We start from the raw sequence: 22,401 nt of genomic DNA on the forward strand, positions 1-22,401 counted from the left end.
TGAACATGTGTTAAGGCTCATAGAACCTGACACCTCTAGGATGGTTAATTTTACTGCACGACAACTTAAAAATAAAAGATAAAAGGACCTTCCAAGCCTTCATCTCTATGGGAACAGATTCGACATCTATGATCCACTGAGCAGGTGGGTTTGAGGCACTGACCTTTGAGTTAGCATTTGAGCCCTTAACCATTACACACTAGGGCTCTAGACAAGACAAAGGTAGGACTTTCCTGTCATATAAAATACGTTCACACATGGACGTCTTTGCTGGCTAGGACAGAAACAATGCTTCTCTATCCTGCACGGCATCAAAGAGGCAAGCTTTCGGCATCATCCTTCAGCTCTAAGATAGGGCTCCTCCTTATCTAGGGTTTCATTTCTAGACTCCAGCTTCCATGGACATTGATTAAGATCAATGACAACCGTCTTCAGTATAGAGTATGGAGATTCGGGGGCCAAGGCAAGGAGTCTGCAAGGTATTTTAAATACCATGTGCATTTGTTGGAAAGTTTTAAGCACAGCCTAGGCGCCAGCCATCACAGCTACGTGGTAAGTGGGAGGAAGCAGGAAGAGGAAAGAAAGTAAGTCCCATCTTTTAAAGGAGCTTTTCTACGATGATGCTTGACTGGCTTATAACTAAGCCCCATAGCCACAAAAGAGGCTGAAGAACGCAACCTATTATCTAAATGGAGTTCTTATTACCAAGAAAATGGGGCAAATGGATATTGAAAGGCAACTTGCCAACTTTTCCAAAGACCCCAATTTCTTTCTCCAGTTCAGGCTGCTTTCCTGGCCTCCCCCTCATATATTCAATTGTCTGTCTGTATCGTATCCTCTTCTCACAGTGTGTAACCATTTCAACTCAAGCATATGTCCAAGCCACAGATCTTTAATGCACCCTCCCCATCATTGAGCTTGTTCTTCCAGTCTTTCTCACTTAAATAAAAGTACAACTTTTCTTCCCGTTACGAAGCCCCAAACTATTCATTGATAGCCAAGCCAATCAGCCAGTCTTACTTGTTCTATCTTCAAAAGTTGTCCTGACCCAGTCTCCAATGGTAAGTCAAAATATACTGCTACAAAATCAAAGCCTTTATTAAACAAGACCATCAAGATGGGAAGCTATTGTTTTTCAACGTATCTCCCATCGACGTCTTTATCCATGTCTAAAAGTGGTGGTTTTCTCTCTCTAACCCTTCCCTGAGAATTTTTGCAATTTTTGACTTAAACCACATCAAATTAGCAGCCTTGGCATGTTCCTTCTTAATGTTCTTCGAATTTAAGGAACAAAAAGGAGTCTGAAGTCCCCAGATCGAGACTGTAGGGTGGATGCAAAGTTTTCCCAATGACGTTCTCATTGGATAGTCTTTGCCATCCTTGAAGAATGAGCTGGTACATCATTGTTCTAGGAAAGGGGGAGATGTGGTTGACGTTTCTTGGCCTTTTCCTGACCAACGCAGTTTTTATTTTTCTGAAAACTGCTTCATATTAAGACCCCCTCAATCTTCCTGTGCCCTTCAGAAAATCCCTTAAGATTATCCTTTTGAGGTGCCCCAAAACCATAAGCATAACCTCTGAGCAACCTCTCTGCCGTGAATTTAACAAGCCCCCAAAGATCCCCTCAAAAGCCATTGTTTCCATTGAACCTCGATGGAGGCACCAGAAGAGACTAAGACAAGCGTATTACTGAGAGAATTTTCCTGCCTCCACCACTGAACATACAGAAGTACGTTTGAGCACAGTACGTTTGGAAGGAGTTTGCACATGCGACAACTGGAGCCTTGGTAGCCATGCTTTTGGGCCTCCTATTTCTCTATCACTGCTATCTTAATGCAAACCACCACCGTCTCTTATCTGGACAATGGCGATCACCTTCCCACTGGCCTCCTTGACTCTACGCCCCACAAAGGAGTCGGATTCTTTTTTAGAATTCAACCTTAAAAATTTTAATAAAAAAAAAGAATTCAGCCTTGTGCTTAAAATTTTGCAACAACTTCACATGCATTTAAAACACAGCGCACATGCCTCACCTTGACCCACAAAATACCACATGGTCTAGCCCTATCCTTCCTCTCCAAGTTCATCTCCTAAGACTCACTCTGTTATTCATGAAGCTCCATCCACACTATAATGTGTCACATTCTCTCCTGGCCAGATGTGCGCGTGCGCATGTCCCTAGAACACTCCTCTCTGCCACTCACCTAGTTTTCCTGGTTTCACTCAGCAGTTACTTCCAGACGACCTACTTAGACTCACTTTTTTCTATTGTTGACCTCTGTCCCTTAACCTCAGGGGCTTGTCAGCACATTGCAACATTCCATTTTCTTCTTAGGACTTGCAACTTATATTTTATCCATCTTCTACCTCAAAAATTCAAGGCCAGGAGGCTCAACACCATAAACCTATCTGTGAAATCCTCTACAGATTCTCAGTGGACTTCGTGGAAAAAATGAACAAGCAACTTAAGTTAAAATGTCTTTTCTGGAATCGCAGTTTCTCACATGAATAAGTGAGGGGGTAGATTGAGAGACCTCTCCATCCTGACAGCTCATCCTTCTAAGCACCAACAGGCATCCTCAGATTCCCACGCCATCAGGGGTCCAGGGAGACTAAAGAACTTGGCTATGAGTAATATCGTCCCCCCAAAGTTCCCAAAGAGGTGCTCCTGGGAGGCACTCTCAGACACTCAGATGCTGCCCAGGGACTTTGGACCTGGGAAAACCTCATTCTCTCCCCAAAGCTAATTAATAACCCATTGCCATTTTACATGACCCCAAACTTCCCTGCTCAAAAGCAAATGAACAGAGTGACAACACGAGATACCTACAACACATTCAAGCCTCGAACAGAGACAGGGAGGAAGACGGCAACGGAAGGAGGTCAGCTCTTCCCCCAGGGTCTTACAGCTGGGCGGGAAGAGAAGTGCATGCTGCCAGAGAAGCTGCAGATCAAAGTGTACACCCAACACCAATGCGCTGCAGAACAGGAGTGCCAGACAGAAAGAGCAGAGGAAGGGAATGTTTTCAGAAGATCCCCTTTGCTATATCAAAAACAAAACCAGAAACCTATGCTGACATGTAGTCAGTTCTGACTCAGTGTGTCCTTATAAAACAGGGTAGAATGGCTTCTGACGATTTTCAAGCTGTAAATTATTTTTTAAGTGACAAGGGTAAAGTCATAATACAAAGATTAAAAATCACCATAATGAGTAAGAAAGAAAAGACCACCATCAATATTTTTAAAGGCCGGGGAAGAAATGTTTGTCATGCAACAAGCAAAAAATTCTTGCACCTAGTACCATCTCAGTTTGGGTCAAGAGGAAGGTCAACTGACCCAGTATCAAGTTCAATCCAGTATAATCACAATGACAATGATCTCTATCTGACAGTAAAACTGTTGGAGACCCTTCCCTGTGGTGCCAGGGGATCTGCCAGTGGTTTGATCTAATTAATCCTCTAGACATAGGTTTTGGCTCCGCCTGTCTTCTAGAGACTCTATAAGTGGGTGTTTGTAATTTAGGCTCTGATACTTTTCCCTTGGTCATATTTTACTTTTGTTATTGTCCTTGTTACTCTTTGGTGTGAAGTTTGAAACCACTAGTTGTTTCGTGGGAGAAAGATGGGACTTTCTACTCCCATAAGCAGTTACAGCCTCCGAAACTCACAGGGGCAGTTCTAGCCTGTCCTGTAGGGGGACTAGGGGTTGCCATGCACCCAAAGGCAGTGAGTTTGGCTTGGGCTATGTTCTTATAGTCTTCATGGAGGAGCCTGAGTGGTGCAGTGGTTACATGTGGGGTAGCTATCCATAAGATCAAGTGTTCAAAACTTCCAGCAGCTCTAAAATAAAGATGGGACTTTCTACTCCCATAGAAATGTACAGTCTTAGAAACCCACAAAGAATGATAGATCTTTACTTCCACAAAGAACTAAATTCTTAGAAACCCACAAGGGCAGTTCAACTCTGTCCTCTAGGGTCGCTGCGATTCAAATCAACTCTATGGCAGTGAGTTTGGGGGTCTTTTTTGGAGGCTGCTTTCTAGGGAATCCTGGTGGCAAGGTCAGCAGTTTGAGCCCACCAGCTGCTGCTTGGAAGAAAGACCAGGCTTTCTGCTCCCATAAGATTTACAGCTTTGGAAACCCCCAAGGGCCTTATACAGTTCTACTCCCCCTAAAAAGTCAGAATTAACTCACTTGCAGTGAGTTTGGTTTGAGGTTAGGCTACTTTAGACCTAAATGTTATCCGCTTAACCCGGAAGGCATTATACTCGGTGGACTAGGTTGGCAACGCCATGGCTCTTAAAGGCAAAAAACTAAAGCAATGATCCAGCTACCTGTGCAGGAAAGAAAAAAAAAGACTAGAAAAAAGAAATGCTTAGTGCGGCCCTTTGGAAGAAAGTTCTGGAGATGTACTTCAACCATGCAGAGTTCTACTGAAACACCCCTGGGCTCACACAAGTGGGAAACCCCTCAGTGGCCAGTGGCTACTGGAGAGATGCTATGCAAAAGAGGACCTGAAGCATCCCTTCATCAGCTTCAAGGTAAAGCATCATCGAACTTCGCAGAAAAGCAGATCAGTTATTAACAGACTTTCCTGCAGCAGGATATTGAGATACGCACGAGAAAACACAGTTCTAGCTGCTTCAGCCACCGGCTGTTGGAATCTGACCTGCGCAGGCACCAACCATGTGAGTCCGCGAGCCTTCAAATCCTTCCTGTCCTATCCCCAACTGACTAGACTCCCATCAGAGAGAACAAGCCCAACATGCCTTGTCAAGGCTAGTCAACTCCAGTATCTGAGCGATGATACCATAGTGGTGGTTGCTTTAAGCCAGTGAGTCTGAGAGGTGGGTGGGTGGCGGGTAGCAGGAGTGACCGGCAGCAACACATCTCCTGACCCTTATTGAAGGGTCCTTCCTGCTGCACTGCTCTGTCAGGGTGAGCCCAGCCCCATGGGTCCCTGTGGACCTCACCCCATTGGGACTTCAGTGAGGAGCCCAGAGACTCAATCAGGAAGCTCGGGGCTGAAGATGAGACAGGAAACTGTATTTTCAGAGCAGACTGCCACAAGGTCTGATCACATCTTGGCCAACGGACTTGTGGTTGGTGAGGTTCTTTGGAAAGGGCATTTGAGGATACAGCTGAGCCAGTTTGAAGCGGCCTGGCACTGGGTGACCCTAGATGTTGAACCATCCCTGCTATCCGACCACAAGGTCCATTCCCCAGGAGAGCTTCTCAGACCCTCGCACCTTAATTTTAAGAACTTAAATCAAACAATCATCAGTGGCTCCCTATTGCTTCTAGGAAGAATTTTATACTCTCCTGACATTATTTTAAGGTCTCTCCCAGTAGGGTGTCATAAGCTTTTTAAATTTCATCTCCCACACCCATGTCTCCCTTCCTTTATCCTGACAGACCCTCTGCATTCTGTGTCTGGGCCGTTTCGTTTGATGACACTGAGCAGGCCCCCATGGCAGCCTTATGCACAATAGTACCAAATGCTGCCCCATCCTGCAGCATCCCTCCTATCGGTTGCAGAGCAAACCATTAGACTCCAGAGGGATTTCATTGTCTGCTTTTCAGAAGTTGATCACCAGGCCTTTCTTTCTAGTCTGTCTTAGTCTGGAAGCACTTCTGAACCCTATTCACCATCAACCTGTCACGAATGAATAATAGGGTGGTGATTGCGCATGAACTACATGGGCTGGTACATGAACTTGGATCTCTTGCATGGAAGAAAGAGAATTCTACCACGGAACCAGCAAGGCCTCTATCATGCCTAATTCATGATGTTTTCTATGTTTGGAGCATTCCGTTCTGCCCCACGCCCCACTCCCACCGTACTGATTTACATCCCGACATCAGATCCCATCTCCTCTGGAAGGCTTTGCCCCAACAAACACCCAAGTCCTTGCATAGCATATCACTGCCTGGTGTGCATGTGGAATAAGATAAGGTCCTTCCCTTCAGAGTCTGAAGTGCAGCAGGAGACGAGATGATAAAACGATCATCACAATACAGGAATAGGAATCTCACGGTGCTCTGAGGATACAGAAAACAGAGCCACCTGGTCTGCCACAGGGTCTGGTGGGAAATCCCAGAGGAGCGTTCTCTGACCCCCTGAAAGGGCAGGGCGGTGTTTGCCAAACTAAAGAAAGGCATTTCCCAGCAGAGGAGTGAGTATGTGCAGGGTACACAACCCTATCTGGTCTGTTTACTTTTTCTACAAAAAGCAAACCGACTGTCATTGCGTCCATTCTGGCTCACAGTGAGCCTATGGGACAGAGTCGAACTGCCCCCGGGAGTTTCCTGGGCAGTAAATCTTTATTGGAGCAGAAAGCCTTATTGGTTTTTAACTGCTGACCCCGTGCTTAGCCGCCCAACTCATAGCCACTGTGCCAACAAGGCTCCGCAGTCTCAGTCGTAGTGGCTCTCTGTAGGGGAGTCTTCACAGGAGCAGGCAAGTCTTTCTCTGCGGGAGCAGCTGGTGAGGGACCACCGAGTAGTTAGCAGTCTGACACCCACCCCAACACTGCCCTGCCGCCAGGGATCTTACAGCAGTCAGGTCCAACATACAAAACCGTTCTCGGTGCCCGAAATGAAAAAATAAGAATTGTGCAGAAACTTTGCTTTTAATTCAATTGAGAAAGCGGAGACAGATCCTTCAGTGGGTCTGCTGTTCTCCTTGGTCATCTACAAGGCACTGAGTAGACAGCTGATCCCCTCGGGGTTCTTCAGTGGGGTCCCTCAAGGGCAGGCCAGTGACTTAATTCTTTGTGTTTCCTATAGAACTTGAGCACAGCCTAACCAAGATCGGTACCCAGAGCTACTGTAGGATGGTGAACTCATTGGTTTATGTGTTGATGAAGAACTTCCTAATTTTCCAATGCTTCAAGGAACTTCTGAGTTCATGGTTTTAAGATCCTTGTACACCAAGAGGGGAAGGGGAAGGTGGGGGGGAGAAAGGGGGAACTGATCACAATGATCAACATATAACCCCCTCCCAGGAAGGGCGGACAACAGAAAAGTGGGTGAAGGGAGACAGCAGTGGTTTAAGAAATGAAAAAAATAATAATTTATAAATTATTAAGGGTTCATGAGGAAGGGTCGGGGGGGGAGGGGGAAATGAACTGATACCAAGGGCTCAAGTAGAAGGAAAATGTTTTGGAAACAGTGATGGCAACATATGTACAAAGGTGCTTGACACAATAGATGGTGTATAGATTGTGATATGAGTTGTAAGACACCACCCCCCAGTAAAATTATTTTTTTTAAAAAATTTCCTTGTTACTTGGGTCATGCTAAAAAGAACCAGGGAAGATGCATTTTGGAATAAAAATGCTCTGAAAGGGAATTTCTGTAGAATTACTTAGCAACATATTTTTCCCAGTAGAGAAAGGGGTTCCCTTTTTAGCTCTGTCTTTAACAGGGACCAGTCTCTGAAGAGGGACGTCATGCTTAGGAGGGCCAGTGAAGAAGAAGACCTGCCTGAAACAGACAGGTACTGGGGTTCCAACAAAGGACACGGGCCTGGCAGTCATTCTGAGGGAGGAACAGCGCCAGGCAGCCCTCTCTGCTGTGGTGCATGGGCTTGCTCTGAGTTGGAACTGATTCAATAGCCCCTCACAAGAGCAACATCTATAACAAGGTAAATAGACCACTTTAAGAGAGACAATTTTATGTTATTTTTTAAATTGGGTCTGTACATATCACCCCACAGGGATCTGGCACTTGCTTTTGGCTTGCTATTCTGCAGAACAGTGTGTCATTGAGAAAGGGTAGCTTGGTCTCTTTGTTTTGTGCTTCAGCATCCATCAACCTCTTGCTACGTGGCACAACAATTCTGCTACAGAGATGGAGATTCACTAGAGAAGAGTTGTGGAATGCAGGTGGGATGGATTGAATTATGTCACCCCAAGATACATGCTGTAAATCGTAACGCCTATGCTTGTGATTATCATTCCATTTAGGAATGACTCGTTTTGTTATGTCAATGAGGTCAGATTATTATAGAGTGTATCTTAAGTCAATCTCTTTTAAGATAGAAAAGAAATTAAACAAATGACCAGAAGAAAAATGGGATAAGTGAGATGCCAAGATACATGGAACTCTCTAAAGAACCAGTCCTAGGGAGCAGAAAAGCCAAGGACCTTCCTCTGGAGCACCACAGTTGATGGGGCAAAAGCCCTCCCCACAAGAGCAGCAACTCTGAATTCAGACTTCTACCTTCCCAAACTGAGGAGCCCCGATGGTAGAGTGGGTATGGGTAGGGCTGCTCACCACAAGATCAGCAGTTCAAATCCACCAACCTCTGAGGGAAGAGGATGAGTTTCTGTGCCCCTGTAAAGAGTTGACAGCCTCCGAAACCCACAGGGCCATTCTACTCTATCCTGGATGGGTCCCTAGGGTCCAAATGGGCTTGATGGCCATGAGTTTGGTCTCGGTGGATTTCAACTGTGAGAAGAGAAAGAAATGCCTGCTAGTGAAAACTATCCATTTGGGGTATTTCTGTTATACCGGCGTGAGCTAGCTAAGACAGTAAGAAAAGAGTAAGAATCCAAGCTCCTCAATAGGATGCATAAGGATCTCCAACAAATGTTCCTGTCTCTTTGTGCAAGCCTATCTTTCAGCCCTCTCACACACATACCTTCTCTCTGTCGGCCACACACAATCCGCAGGGTAGGATGTACCTCTCCGCTCTCGTTTCTCCCTTAACTGTGATACCTGGCCCCACTTCTCACTGTGGTCAGCCCTCACCGAGCACCTACTTCATAGGACTGTATACGTGGCTTGGAGAGCCTGTCTGGCCTCACAAGGGGGAAGGAGACGAATCTCTGAGGATCGACCCACAACCGAATCCTATGAGGCAGAAGTCAGACACGCCTCCACCCTCTTGCCTCATCAGCCATTTGTCCCATGGTGTTCTACACATCTGCTGGATTTAAGAATCAAGTGCTGTAGCCACCCAGAACCCAAGGGCAATACTCATGCCCATGACATGTATTAGGGAAGTTCCCTGAATAAGTAAACTCACTACCATAGAGTCGATTCTGACTCCTGGTGACCCCAAAGGGGTCTTGACGGGAGTTTAAAACTGCATCTTTCCCCTGGGAGGAAGCTGGCGACTTTGAGCTACTGACCTTGAGGTTAGCAGGTTATAATTCAAGGTCAGAAACACTCAGAACATAGTGTTTCTACTGTCAAGGCAGCCTCTTCTCAGCCATGCCGACAGGCATGGCTCTCAGCCAATCAACCCCTTGGCCATTCTCCTGCTTGGGCAAGTGTTAAAATACTCGTCTAGCACCAGTGACAAATGTCTAAGGGGCACATCATACCCTGAAGATGCTCGGCTCCAGCTCTGTGAGTCAGCAAACCTAGCTCCCCAGATTAAGTGCGTGCAGGTACCTGGCTCTGTCAATGTGTCTCCTGCCTGAAGGTACTCTGCTTTACTCAATCCATGGGCTGGGAAGCCCAGCACCCTGCTCAGTCTCCCCTTCTTGATCCTGCTGCCTCTGGTGCCACCATGTCTCCAGCACTTCCAGAGTCCTCACCACCCTCAGTCTCCTGGAATGAGGAGGCTCAACCAAGGGGTCTCGGGATCCGAAGGGTACCCTCCCTTTCTTGGTCTGCTTTCTTCAGAACTGTAAGGTCCTCCACTCCTGCTGGTTTTAAACCCAGCAGGGTGGCAAAACTGACCGATCCCCGTATTAGAGTCTCATAAGCTCTATTCTGGTTCTACGCAGGCATTTGTGGGCAGGTACAAAGACTGTCGCCAGAAGAGTCATGCATCGCCCACTGTGCCCCAGGGACTGTGGAAGAACCTTTTCATCCCAGTCTTCCAGTGCAATTCCATGAATGCCGTGCTACAGTAGCTGCCTCGCTGTACTCTGGAGATAAATGAAATTCTTCTTTCCAGGGATTTCAAGTGCAGAGGGCACCTTATCTGGACCTCGTTCACAAAGCAAATCGGGAGTTCGGCATTTTGCCTATTCTTGTGTCTCCACCACTTGAGGATGACAGCTCACTCTACTCCTCTCTGTGTCTTCATCCTCTTGCTCAGGACTTGGCACCCATCAGGCTTCGCTGCTAATTGCCAACTGGTGTTCAGGAGAGCCCTACAGTACGCCTGTGATGTCAGCTACAGCATTCCCTTTGCACACAGATCCTTTGCTTGTGTGAGATCACTTCTACCTACCAAGGAAGCCATTGCAGCCAAAGAGGTTTCCATGGAAGGACCGTGTCCAGCTCTGGAGAACAGACGTTTCCTCATCTGTGCCATGCCCATGCAGTTTGGAATCTGAGATTGTAAACTCGATGCCAGATGGAGCAAGAGAGCCATCACATCGTCAGCCCTGACAAAAACTGGGTGGCAGGGAACGTGGGTGGCGATATTTGTCTCCTTCTTTTCAATTGACTTATTTGGCCCAAGACACTTCAAAAATCCAATGAAGAAAAAAAAAACGGAATGAGAAGCTCATGGAATTTTTCTATGAACTTTATGAAGCCTCCCCTCTTATAAGTCTAGAAAATCTATCAACCCATAACCAAACAAAAGAAGTTATCGAATCAGGAAAATGTATTAACTGGGTCTTTGAAAACCCATGGGCAGGCGTCTAATGACCAGAAGATGTTAGGGGAGGGGAAAAAAAGGGTAAGGCCGTGGTTTTGCCCAAACAGGGCTCGATCCTTGTGCCAGATGCTTGTGATGGAATGGACGGACATGCATGGCCCTCTAGGCATCTTCTCTGGAGGGAATGCGTGTCTCCTGTTCAGCATAGGATTTGGACTTTATTTTAAACAGGAATGTGTTTTTCTTCAAACAAAAAGAAATTACTCAATTCAAAGAATATGCTTGGCTTCTGGGGAATAGCAACAGCTGAGAAACCCACACTGGTTCTGGACGAAATTCAATACGGACCAACCTAATCGCCATGACGGGGAATTTGGAATGAGTTTGAAACAGGGCTCCCCGTCCTTCCCAAGCAGGCTGAGGCGTCCCCCTGGAAGCCCTTTGATAAGAAGAAGCAGGCTCCTGTGAGGCCAGCCACACACCACTTTCTTAGGAGGTATTGTTCTAGGATGGGGGATTGGAATGGGGGCCTCCAGCTCTGTGAGCTGCCCTGGCGGGCCCACAGCGCTGCACCTCCTGCAAGGGGCCATTCATCCAGGCCTGGAGGTTCCCTGATGGGCGCCCATTGACCCCAGGATAATAGATGAAAGTGTTTTCTCACTTGCCTTCGCCTCCTGACCCCTTGCCACCATTTTTCATGCACTGTCTGTCTCCTCTCCAGCCCGACTGAGAAATTCCTCCTCTGAAGACGAAGCCCGCTGACCCTCTCCCTCATCCTGGAAGCCCACTGGAGGGCTGAACACAGCAAAACCCTCTCACATAATGCAGCCTAGGCGCGCAAGGGTCATCTCCTCCCCACCCCCATGAGTGCACACCCCGTTCCTGAAGCACGGGAGCGGTCCTTGTTGAGAGAAAAATCTCAGCTCCTGTGCTGGTTATGGTTCCCGTTTGTGTGCTTGCTGGTTTGCTTTCCAGGATGTTTGGCTTCTCTGTAAATCCACCTCACACAATCAGAGTTCCCAATTAAGGGCCCAACGTCTGGCCATTCCCATCCTGGTCCCAGAAGGGCCAAGTCATCAAGCGCATGGGGGCAGCCAAGAGAAGCTGTCAGACAGGGATCTCCTGGCTGCAAAGATGTCAGCTCATCCAGCAAAGCCCCCTCTACGGACGCTCACACAGGAGAGGTGGCTTGACCACTGCCAAATGACAAGCGACCAGAGCCCCAAGCGCTGGGCTCCATGCCAGGGCTCTGTCCACTTCCAAATCCTTCTTTAGAGAAGCCCGTTCTCATTAGCAGCAACTGCAAGCAACGCTCTGGCCTTGGCACAAGTGTTTTGTCTTGTAGCTAAAAATCACAGCACCACCCACACCTTTCTTGATGACCCACAGACGATAGGCAGCAGGCATTCAAAAGGTCTAGGGCAACACGAACATATATGAAGACACAAACAGCAAGGCTGAGCCCTGCATTCTATGGGAGCCTTGGGTTCTTCCGTCAACTTCTTAAGTGAGAATGAAGTTGTGCTCTGCCTGTTAGTGCTCATTGCCTCAGGGGGTGGAGGGTGTGTGTGGCTGTGACCGTGGGGAGAGCCGAAGACTAGACCAGAGACCTCCTTAACACTCTCTTCTCTGGCAACACCACCAACCTGTGTGCTGGACCTCGGCGCTGTCGTCAGAGGGAGGAAAACCGGGAGCTCGTCTGGGTCAGCCCCCTCAGCTCCTTACCCAGGAGGATGTGCCCGTCTCCCAGGGCCACTTTTACAACGAAGCTAATGAATCTTCAGGAAATCCCTACATCTTGTTGCATTGGTTTGTATTTACAATTTATATGACTTTTCTTAAAGACGGTTTCTCAAATCATAAAAACAAAAACTTCCTGCCCCACACAACCTGACTCCACTCCTGGTCACACGACAACGAGAGGACATACTAGGTTTCAACTTAGGCTCCTGCTCCCCTTCGGGTACCCTTTCCTGGGCATTCTCGGGGTGACCCAAGAGCCTCTGTCGGGACCAGATATGTTCCCCTAGCTCCCGGAGCATCAAGGCTTCTTCGGAGTGTCTTTCTTTATAGACTAATGCCTGCTGCTTTTCATGCACTTGCCGCAAAGGGAAATAAGCAAAAGGGCCTAGCACCCCTAGAAGGTTACCTGAAGAACATGATCTGAAGTCAGAAAGCAGGGCTCCAGGCTGAAGAATCTATGAGCTTCCATTGCCGCCTAGATCGAGTAACCTTCTATTAGAATCGAATCTACGAGATCTCTCCATTAGCGCTGAAATGCCGGGACCAGGAAAGGGAAGAGTGTTGGCTTTGGGTCGTGGGTGTCCTGCCAAGCGGCAGTCCTTTCCTTCACACGTGTGCTCCCCAAACCATTCCCTGGGGAAGATGAACATGGACTTGCTTTGTGCAGCCAGTGTCTGTGACAGGAAAATCCTTGGCTGAGTGGCCTTGGGAAGGGAAAGTACATAAAATTATTTTCACAGGTCACACAAGGAAACACGTGTAACATATCCAACTCACTGAAAGAATTGTAGAGACCCTCTCGTCCAACTACGTCTAAGGCCCAGAGAGGGAGAGTGACTTAGCCCTGGTCACAGAGAGGTGACATTGTCTATGACAAACCTTCAGCCGACTGCCTAAGTAATCATTAGTATCTCCTAATATCGTGATGACAGAGACCCAGCTCTGCTCAGTGTTCAGCAAAAGAGGATGTTGGTCCAGTGTCTGCATCCTGATTAGTCTATTTAATTCTAGTGCCCATTCTGATCTACCATTCCCACATGCCAGGTACTCACTGGGGCTGGTAGTTCACTCAAGGCTGGCTAGTATGACCTAAGGAGGGAAGTTGTGGGGATGATGGAGAAGGGTTTCTTTCTCATTAAAAACACTTAAAAAGTGAAAAGGAAAGGGTGGATTCCTGACCTTGTAGTTATGTCCAAAGGTGCCACCTGATCATTGCTCCCGTTTTTAATATTTGCTCCTTTGTTTTCATAAAAAGAAAGGGGAGTGTACACATAATAAACCCCTACTTCCCCAGGATAGGCTAGATGGTGATGGAGCAGGTCTATTTTCCTGGTCTCACTCCTGCCGGGGCCGGGCATGCCTCCCAGTCCCTCCACTGTCTCCAGACTGGATCACTGGCCTTGCTTTTGCCAATGAGCGGACATGGTGCAGAGACGAAAATACTCGCAGGTAGTTTGGCTTGGCTTGGAAGCTGCTTAGATCCGCTGTATGATGAACATAAGCTGAGTAGCTGCGAAGTACAAGAAAAGCTGGATAGTTACGGGACACAGCACCTGAGTGATGCACATGTTAAACATGCCCGACTGTTAGCCAAAATGTTGGAGGAGACACGGGAGGAAGACCCAGAAATCGACTTCCTCTTGAAAACCCTCGGCTCGTACACACATAGAGTTCCCATGAGTTAGAATCAACTCAATGACAATTGGTGTTGGTTTTATGGGGTCAACTCCTGTCTACCCCGACGTCTGAAGCCACGCCCAGCCTAGACTCAACCTGAAACAGATCTGTCCCAGCTGATGCATAACCCCGGCAGAACATGCAATAAATGGTTAGCTCTAGGGGTTGTGACAAGTCGTTGTATTTGAGAGTCCTTTGTGGTGCGGCGTTTGCTGTGGCAATGGCTAGCTGTCACACTCCCTCGTGCCATGCAGCTCAGCCATGTGGCTGTGGTGCTGGATATTGTGACAGCGAGCTCACCCCCACAGTGGAAAGCTAAAAGAACCAGTGAGAATGACCACAGAATTACTGGATGAACTGCCCCTGGTGTTTGGGCTCTGTCTTTGATGCCATAAATGTGGCCTCCCAATCTTGACAACAGAGAGAGAGAGAGAGAGAGAGGGAGACCCCTTCTTTTTATTATTCCCCAGAAAATGGTGTCTCTTCTTTCTGCTCAGGCACGGCCTTGCTCTGCTATCCGACGTACTTGACACCTAAGCCCTTCATGAGTTCCAAGGGCCATCTTTGAACATCTGCAGTCACGTGTCTGTCATTTTATTTGCTCTCTCTTTCCCAAGCCGGGCTTTGGGTTCAACAAGACATCACCGCTGCCCTCCAGGGGTCCTCTTTGGAAGACCAGTGAGGGGTTTGTTGTGGCAAAAGCAAATAAGCACCTCGAACAAACAGTCTGAGGGAAGAGTGGCGGGTGGGTGGGTAAAGCGTCCATGGAGTTAGATCCTCCAGGGCAATGGAAGTCAAACCAGGGAGGAATCGGGGCCTTGGCCAGTGGAAGTTACCACACACTAAGTCAGCAGGAGGCTCTCGGGAGTGGAGAGGGCAGCTTCACGTGTGACCGGGCCTGAATAACAACGTGAACTGGGCTGAGTGGGACGGCAGTGAACACTCTCGCTATGTTACGTGGATTTTCTGCTCTGGGTCTTGTGTAAATCTAAGTGTATCCAGCAATCCACCAAGGCAACACATAAGGATTCCTGGGAGTCTGTGGGGTGTGCATTGGGCTGCAAACCACAAGGTCAAGCATTCAAGCCCACCAGATGCTGCTCATAGCAAGACAAGGCTGTCTGCTCTCATAAAGATTTACAGCCTTGGAAACCCACAGGGGCGGTTCTGCTTTGTCCTACAGTGTTGCTATGAGTCGTAATAAACTCCATGGCAGTGAGGATCTTGTCTGTAGACATTTAAAAACAAAATGGAAAAAAGCTAACCTGTTACCGGGACTCCTATAGACATGAGAATTCAGTAATTCCTTGCTGAGAAGGAAGTTGTCCATGCATTGTAGATATTTAGCCTCACGCTACCCAGAAGTTAGTGGTGCCAAGATATGATATTGAGAAATGTCTCCAGACATTGTGAAATGCCTCCCGGGGGATAAAATCACCCCAAGCTGAAAATTCTTATCATCCATCATGTCTCAATCCAAAGACAACCTTTAAAAAAAAAAAAAAGACACTGCTTAAAGTAGTTGCTTCTTCCTCTGGGCTTACCTTGCTCCTAATGGTTGACCTGTTATATTCTTACAGATTTTGAGTTATTTCATTTGTCTGAAGGTTCCTTGAGGCCAGGATTGGGAGTTATTCCTCTCTGTATTTCCCAACACAGGCAACAGGACCTGACACACGAGGGAGGGAATGGATTAGTTCCAAACCCACAAGATCCTACACAGCGTGAACCCAGTGTAAGTTTTCTTGGCTCCGTGGCCTACTATAGCTCCCTGAAGCCATCACTCATCAACCCATCTGGTAGACCTACCGTTCATTAAATATACTTTGGCTTTTCTTATTCTCTGTGCCAGGTGGCCCAGTGGTTTGCACATTGGGCTGCTAACCACGTGGTCAGCAGTTTGAAACCACCAGCTGCTCTGCGGGAGGAAGCTTTCTGTCCCCCTAAGGCTCTGGAAACCCCAAGGAGTGAATATTTTCTTCTGTCTTCTAGGGTCGCTATGAGTAGAAATTGACTTAGTGGCAGTCAGCTTGCTTTGTTTTGTTTATTTATTTTATTCATGCCTGGCTAAAACCTTCCTTCTTTTGTAATTCTCTTCGGATCCACCTCACCCTTATTGCCTATTGAAATCCCGGCAGCCTCGAAGGCCCATCTCAAATCCTGCTTCCCTTAGGAAGACTTTTCCAAACCTTCTAATTAAAAATAATCAGCCACCCACGCCTGCCCCATTACCCCAGTCACTGATCCCAAAGTGCTTTTTAATTCTGTTAGAAGCATTTCTGGATACATCCTGTGTCCCTTACGAGACGGTGAACTCCCCACAGGCAGCAACTGTCATTATTTATTTCCATGTCTTCCACCGAACCTAGCAGAGGCCTGGCGTACAGCAAACATCACTCAAATCTAATTCACATCTCGGAGAGACGCCTGGACGTCAGCAGCTGTTAAACATGAGACGGGCTGATTTTGGCCTCAGTGCCTTCCAGATAAAGATCATGGTTCAATTATTTGAGAAATGGTTAATAATAGTGTTTGCAAAAGGAACTGCCCTACAAAATCATTATTCTTGACACGCAAAATAATGGATCTGCTTTTTCATCTAGAATTGATGTCAATCCTGACATCAAAAGGTTAGAAAGAGCTCTGTGAGGCCTTTTTAGGCTGACCTGAGGCCATGAGGGACTGGGGACACACAGCGATTCATGAATGTTCTGCTCTTAAAGAACTTAAAGCAATGAGTTTTGTGCTATCTCCCAAGAGCAGATTTGTTCCAGCACCGACAACACGTAACAAGTCAGTATATGCTGGCAATTGTGCCCAAGTTTAAAATTCATATTCAGAAATTGTGCTGCTGAGTGATGCTTTTATTTTGGCTCTTCTTCTAAAGGAAAAGCCCCTGAGTGACGGAGTTGTGTGCTAAAGCAGTCACAATAACTTGCATCCTGAGCTTGCACAATATAGAGCACTCACATGCATAGCAACTTCCTGGACAATCCTGACGAGCCTTGCTACAATTCCTCCCCGGGCCTCCAAGTGTCCTCCGTGTGTCCTCGCCAACACCTGCTGCCAACCCTCTGTACGGTATAGGGTGCCAACCCTCTGTAAGCAGCTCTCGGCTCTCTGTATCTGACCATAACGACGGCAACTGGAAAGCTGGGCTCAGTGCTCTGATGAAAATAAGTCTGGGGAAGCTTCTCATGCCTTCTTTAAACAAATGAACTCCAGAAAGTCCAGAGGCTACACGGAAAGACATGCTGGAGCAGAAAACTTGGATGATGCTCTAAAGCTGTTCCTCTCCAGCTGGGTGAGGGGACCCCGAAAGAACCAAGAATTCCTGCAGCAGGCTGACAAGGGTCCAGGGCCCTCGGGAGCCGCCTGTGTGAGCATGGAGGGTCCACAGGAGACAGGGAGGTGAGGAGGGATCAGAAGTAGAGGCACCTGGGGCGGGCTGCTCAACAGGTTGCATGTGAAATAAGAGTTCCAGCAGCATCGATGCAGTAAACTAGTTCCTTGGCTTCTAATTTACTTGTGTATTGTGATATGGAATCGAAGAGGTTATGGGGGAAGTAAGTAGCCCATCCTTACAATAACTTTTCCATGAGTTGTGGATTGAATTGTGTACCCTAAAAAGATACTTGGAAGTCCTCATCTCGGTACCTAAGATGGTGATCATGTTCGAGAAAAGAGGGTCCAGTGTTTGATACATTATCAGCTAAATGGGGTTGTTAACTCCAGGGCAGCAGTTTGAAACCTCCAGTTATTCCTCAGGTGAAGGACGAGGCTTTCTACTCCAGTAAAGAGTTATGGTCTTGGAAATTCTACCCTGTCCTACGGGGACATTATGAGTCAGAATTGACGTGATGGCAACGAGTTTGTCTTTTGTTCAGGAGTGAATCCTAAGCCTAACCCCTTCTGAATAGTGTCTTAAAGAAGGGGAGAACAGACACAGAGTTCGGAAGATATAAATAGGAGGGCAGCCCTAGGTGAAAATAAGTCTACAAACAGCAAACATTGCCCAGAATTACCACTGCCACAAGGAACCAGAAAAGAGACGTGACACGTTTTATCTCTCAGTGCCTCTACAAGGAATTGACATAATGATACTCTGATTTAGATTTCTATCCTCTACAACTGAGAGCAAGATTAGAAATAGACGTAGATGTAGAAACAGACATAGATGTACACGCAGACAGACACACCCACAGATAGAGATACCGATACAGATAGAGATATACACATCTTTGTGGTATTTTGTAGAAACGCCCTAGGAAACACAGACGCCAGGGTTTGAAAAACATACCTTAATCTCACCCAAATACAAAAATGCCTTTCGATTCATGACTTTGATGGTAAAACAAACATTAGACCTTCCTCCTATGGTCCTAAGACATGAAGTTCCTTATTAAGATAAAGAAGCCTTGTCAGTCATTAACAACTTAGCTCAAGTAACTCTCAGCCAGGAGCAGAGCATGGTCTCTGGGGACAGACAAGTGTCAGGGGCAGAAGTGGCAGGGAGGAGGCCCCATAGAAGAGAAAGAAGTCAGTAGCCTTTATTCATCTGCTCCACAACTGCAACTTTCCAGGAGCATTAGCTCTTAACTTCATTAGTGCAATGACTCTTCTTTCTCACCAGCCACCTGTTGCTGTTGAGTTGATTCCAACTCAGAGTGACTCTTGGGCTTTCGGAGACTGTAAATCTTCACGTGAGCACACAGCCTCATCTTGTGCTCATGGAGCAGCTGGTGAATTTGAACCACCGACCTTCCAAATAGCAGTCCCAGGCGTAACACACGGTGCCATTAGGGTTTCTTTGCATGCTCACAACAATCCTTAAGACGAAAAGATCAAAATCACTGCCCTTGGGTTGATTCTGACTCAATGAAACAGAATAGGACTGCTTAGCTTTCTGAGGCTGTAAATCTTTACAGGAGCAGAGAGCCTCATCTTTCTCCCTCAGAGCCGCTGGTGGGGTTGAACTCCTGTGGTGAGCAGCCCAGTGAGTAATCCGTTATGCCACCACGCCTAGTTAACGATTCTTAAAGGAAGGAACGTTAACAGGCCGTTAGCCGGATTTTATGGACGTCTTCGTTTGCTTCAGCTGAACTTGATTGTGCATGCAAGAAGCTGACAGTCAGGTCTGCATTCCCCCTGGCATTCTTCTGACTGATGATATTAAATTTCTTCATTGATTGTCTTTTATATCAAACATAGTTGATTTGATTCTTGTGTGGAAGATCTTGCTAAAATATATAAATGTAACATTAGTAAACAGAAACATCAACATATGGAGCTACTATTTCTCTACCTTTCCTCCATCTAGGTGGATACGCTCCTGAAAATGTCTTTCCGTCTCTTACTGTTCCTACAAAGAATTCTGCACTCTCTGATCTCACATCAAAATGGCAACGATGCCACGGTTGAGAGATTCAAATCACCTTCCTTGAAATATTCTTTGCATTTTGGTTGCAAAACCAAAACTGGAGAAGCAAACCAGGGCTGTTGACCAACTGAATTCTGGGAGGACAGTTCTTGCCATCTTGTAAGGAAGAGCAGGTGCATTGTCATGGTGGGGAAAAAAAATTCTCCAGTGCAGTTTCTGTTGTTTTTCTCACCAACAAAACGTTTGACTTTCTTAAAACTTCTTTATAATAAGCCATCTTTCGGCCTTTGGAAAAATCGACCAAGATGACCCCTTTGAAACAGCTGCATTAATCTTATGAGTACAGCTCTCAGCGCTAAATTTAACGGGTCCACCAGATCCCTTTGGAAACCACTTTTTTAATTAGACACCTTTTTTAAGGCACCTAAAGTAGGCTAAGGTAAGTCTCCTACGGATAGAACTTGTCGACATTGATCTACTGATCTCAGAGATATGTTAAAACCTAGTTTTTCAGGAATGAACTTGTGTGTATGTGAACTGGAATACACATCAGAAGATGGTTTCACTTGCCCTCATATCCCATCTAAGCAGGCATATGTGTCTGCTTTCCAGTTGTGTTGTTTAAAAGTTGTATTTCCAGTGAATCCGCCATCAATCTTGAAAAGTTCTGTCATACAATCGCCTGTATCACGTCTCTCACTAACATCCATACTTTCCAGCTGTTGATGTTTCTTCTTTGTTTGTAGCCTTTGCGTCCCGATCATGAGTGATTATCAACTCATCGCGATTGCTCGTGTGATCGATTTCAGACTGCAGGAACGGATACAACTCTTCCACGTCTTCATCATTTGCATTTGTGGAGGTCGTGGGCACTTGGGTAATAGTAGTAATTGGTCTTCCGTACAGACATCCGGATCCCATCTCATGACTAGTAGTGTTGTACTTCAGGAGAGACATTGAAACATTCTTTTGACGAGGACTGCAACGTAATTCTTCTTCAATGTGTCGTCCCTGGCACATTAGACCAGGGGTCTGTCCACTTTGGAATAGCTTCATATTCCTTAGACTATAGATTCCATTTCATTTCTGACAGCTTCCAATTTTCATAGATTCATACTCTGCATATTCCGCAGTCTAACTACTCGTGGGTGCCTTTCAACCAAAAGTGTTCATATTGGACACTATATTAGACTATATCCCACGGCTTTTTATAAGATTTTCCCTGGCCATTGGTCTCAGAAGTAGATCATAAGGTCTTCATTCATAGTCTGTCTGATCTAAATGCTCTACTGGAACCTGTTCAACAAGCACACGAAGAGCCACAGGAGGGCAAGGAAAAAGAAATTAAAACAAAAAGAGAAAGTACAGATATAAAAAATAAAGAAGTAGGATAAACCAAACATAAAAACAACTGTGAGGATGACATGGGACCTGGCAGTGTTTTGTTTTAATAAACATGGGGTCACCGTGAGTTAGAGCCAATCAGAGGTTATGTAGCAACAACACTCATATCATTAAATGCATGATCTCAATATACTACACCTACTGTTCTTAGACATTGTCAAGTCAGTTCGAACCCCTAGCAACCCCCAGAACCATAGAACTGCACATTGTCTGGCCCTGCACCATCCTCACAATTGTGAGCCCATTGTTGCAGCCATGTTGTCAATCCGTCTTATTAGGTCCTTCCTCTAGTTTGCTTCCCCTCCACACTTACTGACGACGCTACTCCTCACTTACTGACTAGCTCAGGATCCAACAATCCCCACGGATGACAATTGGAAAAAATGTACTGCCTGCTATTTTGTGTCCTGTGACATCTATCTGAACCCTCGCGTGTGAGGTGAGATAAATGCTGGCTGTGAGTCTCAGGTTATTTGTCAGCTTGGCTGGGTCACGATTCTCGGTGGTTTGGCAGTTATGAACTATATAATTTGGCAGTGACATAAAGTTGTCATCATCCTCCATTTGATGATTTCACAGTGTGTTCCTCCCTCTTCTCATAATGCCAACTTCTGCATAACAACATGACTTTTTTAACCTAACCATGTCAAGTGTATGAAAGACAGAATCGGTAGAGTGGGTTTTAAACATCAATCCGTCCTGTGTGCTCCGGAGGCCCCACAATGCAGTCGTTACATGTTGGGCAGCAGACCAGGTAGCGATCTGAGCCCAGGAGAGAAAGATTAGATTGTCTGTTTCCATAAAGATTACAGTCCTGTGAGCCCGACTGCTCTTCTAGTCTCTCATAGAGGGCTGGTATCAGGCAGAGCTGACTCAATGGCAACTGGTTTGGATTCGGTTTTATGTGATCCATAACCAAACCAATTCAAGTATAATATAGGTACTTGAAAGGAGGATGAGTACTGGTGGTGTAAAGGGCTAACTATTCAGCTACTTGCCCAAAGCCCCGTGCTCCATACTCTCTCACAGTTCCCTGGGAGAAAAGACCTAGGGGGTCTGCTCCCATAAAAATTATAGGCTAGGAGCCCCCTGGGGCAGGTCTCTCCTGTCCTCTAGGCTACCTGTGAGTCAGAATCAACTAAAAAGCACACCCCTGAGAGAGCTGAAAGTAAAAGGATAAAAGAAAATTCCACAAGTATTTTGCATGAAAGAGCAATTACTGTGTTCTCGCGACAGAGAGGCACATCACCCACCACCTGCCCACTGCCACCATCAGTTGACTCTGGGTCACAGTGAGTCTGTATGACACAGTAGAATGGCTTCTTCGGGTTTCTGAGACTGTACATTCTTAAGGAGCAGGCAGCTCCATATTTCTCCCACAGAGTGGTTCCTGGGCTTGAACTGCTGACTTCTGGTTAGCAGTCCAATGCTTAACTTATCATGACTCATTATCACTACATTACAAGCAAATTATGTACACTTCAGAGTAAACAAAATTTCTATTAAGTGTGAGGTACCTTACATAATAACAACATGGTCAATCAATCAACAAGACATAGTATTCCTAAATACATATGCAGCAAACAACAGAGCAACAAAATATGTAAAACAAAAATAGTAGAAAAGGT

This window comes from Tenrec ecaudatus, chromosome 8, assembly GCF_050624435.1.
Source record: "Tenrec ecaudatus isolate mTenEca1 chromosome 8, mTenEca1.hap1, whole genome shotgun sequence".
Lineage (NCBI taxonomy): Eukaryota > Metazoa > Chordata > Mammalia > Afrosoricida > Tenrecidae > Tenrec > Tenrec ecaudatus.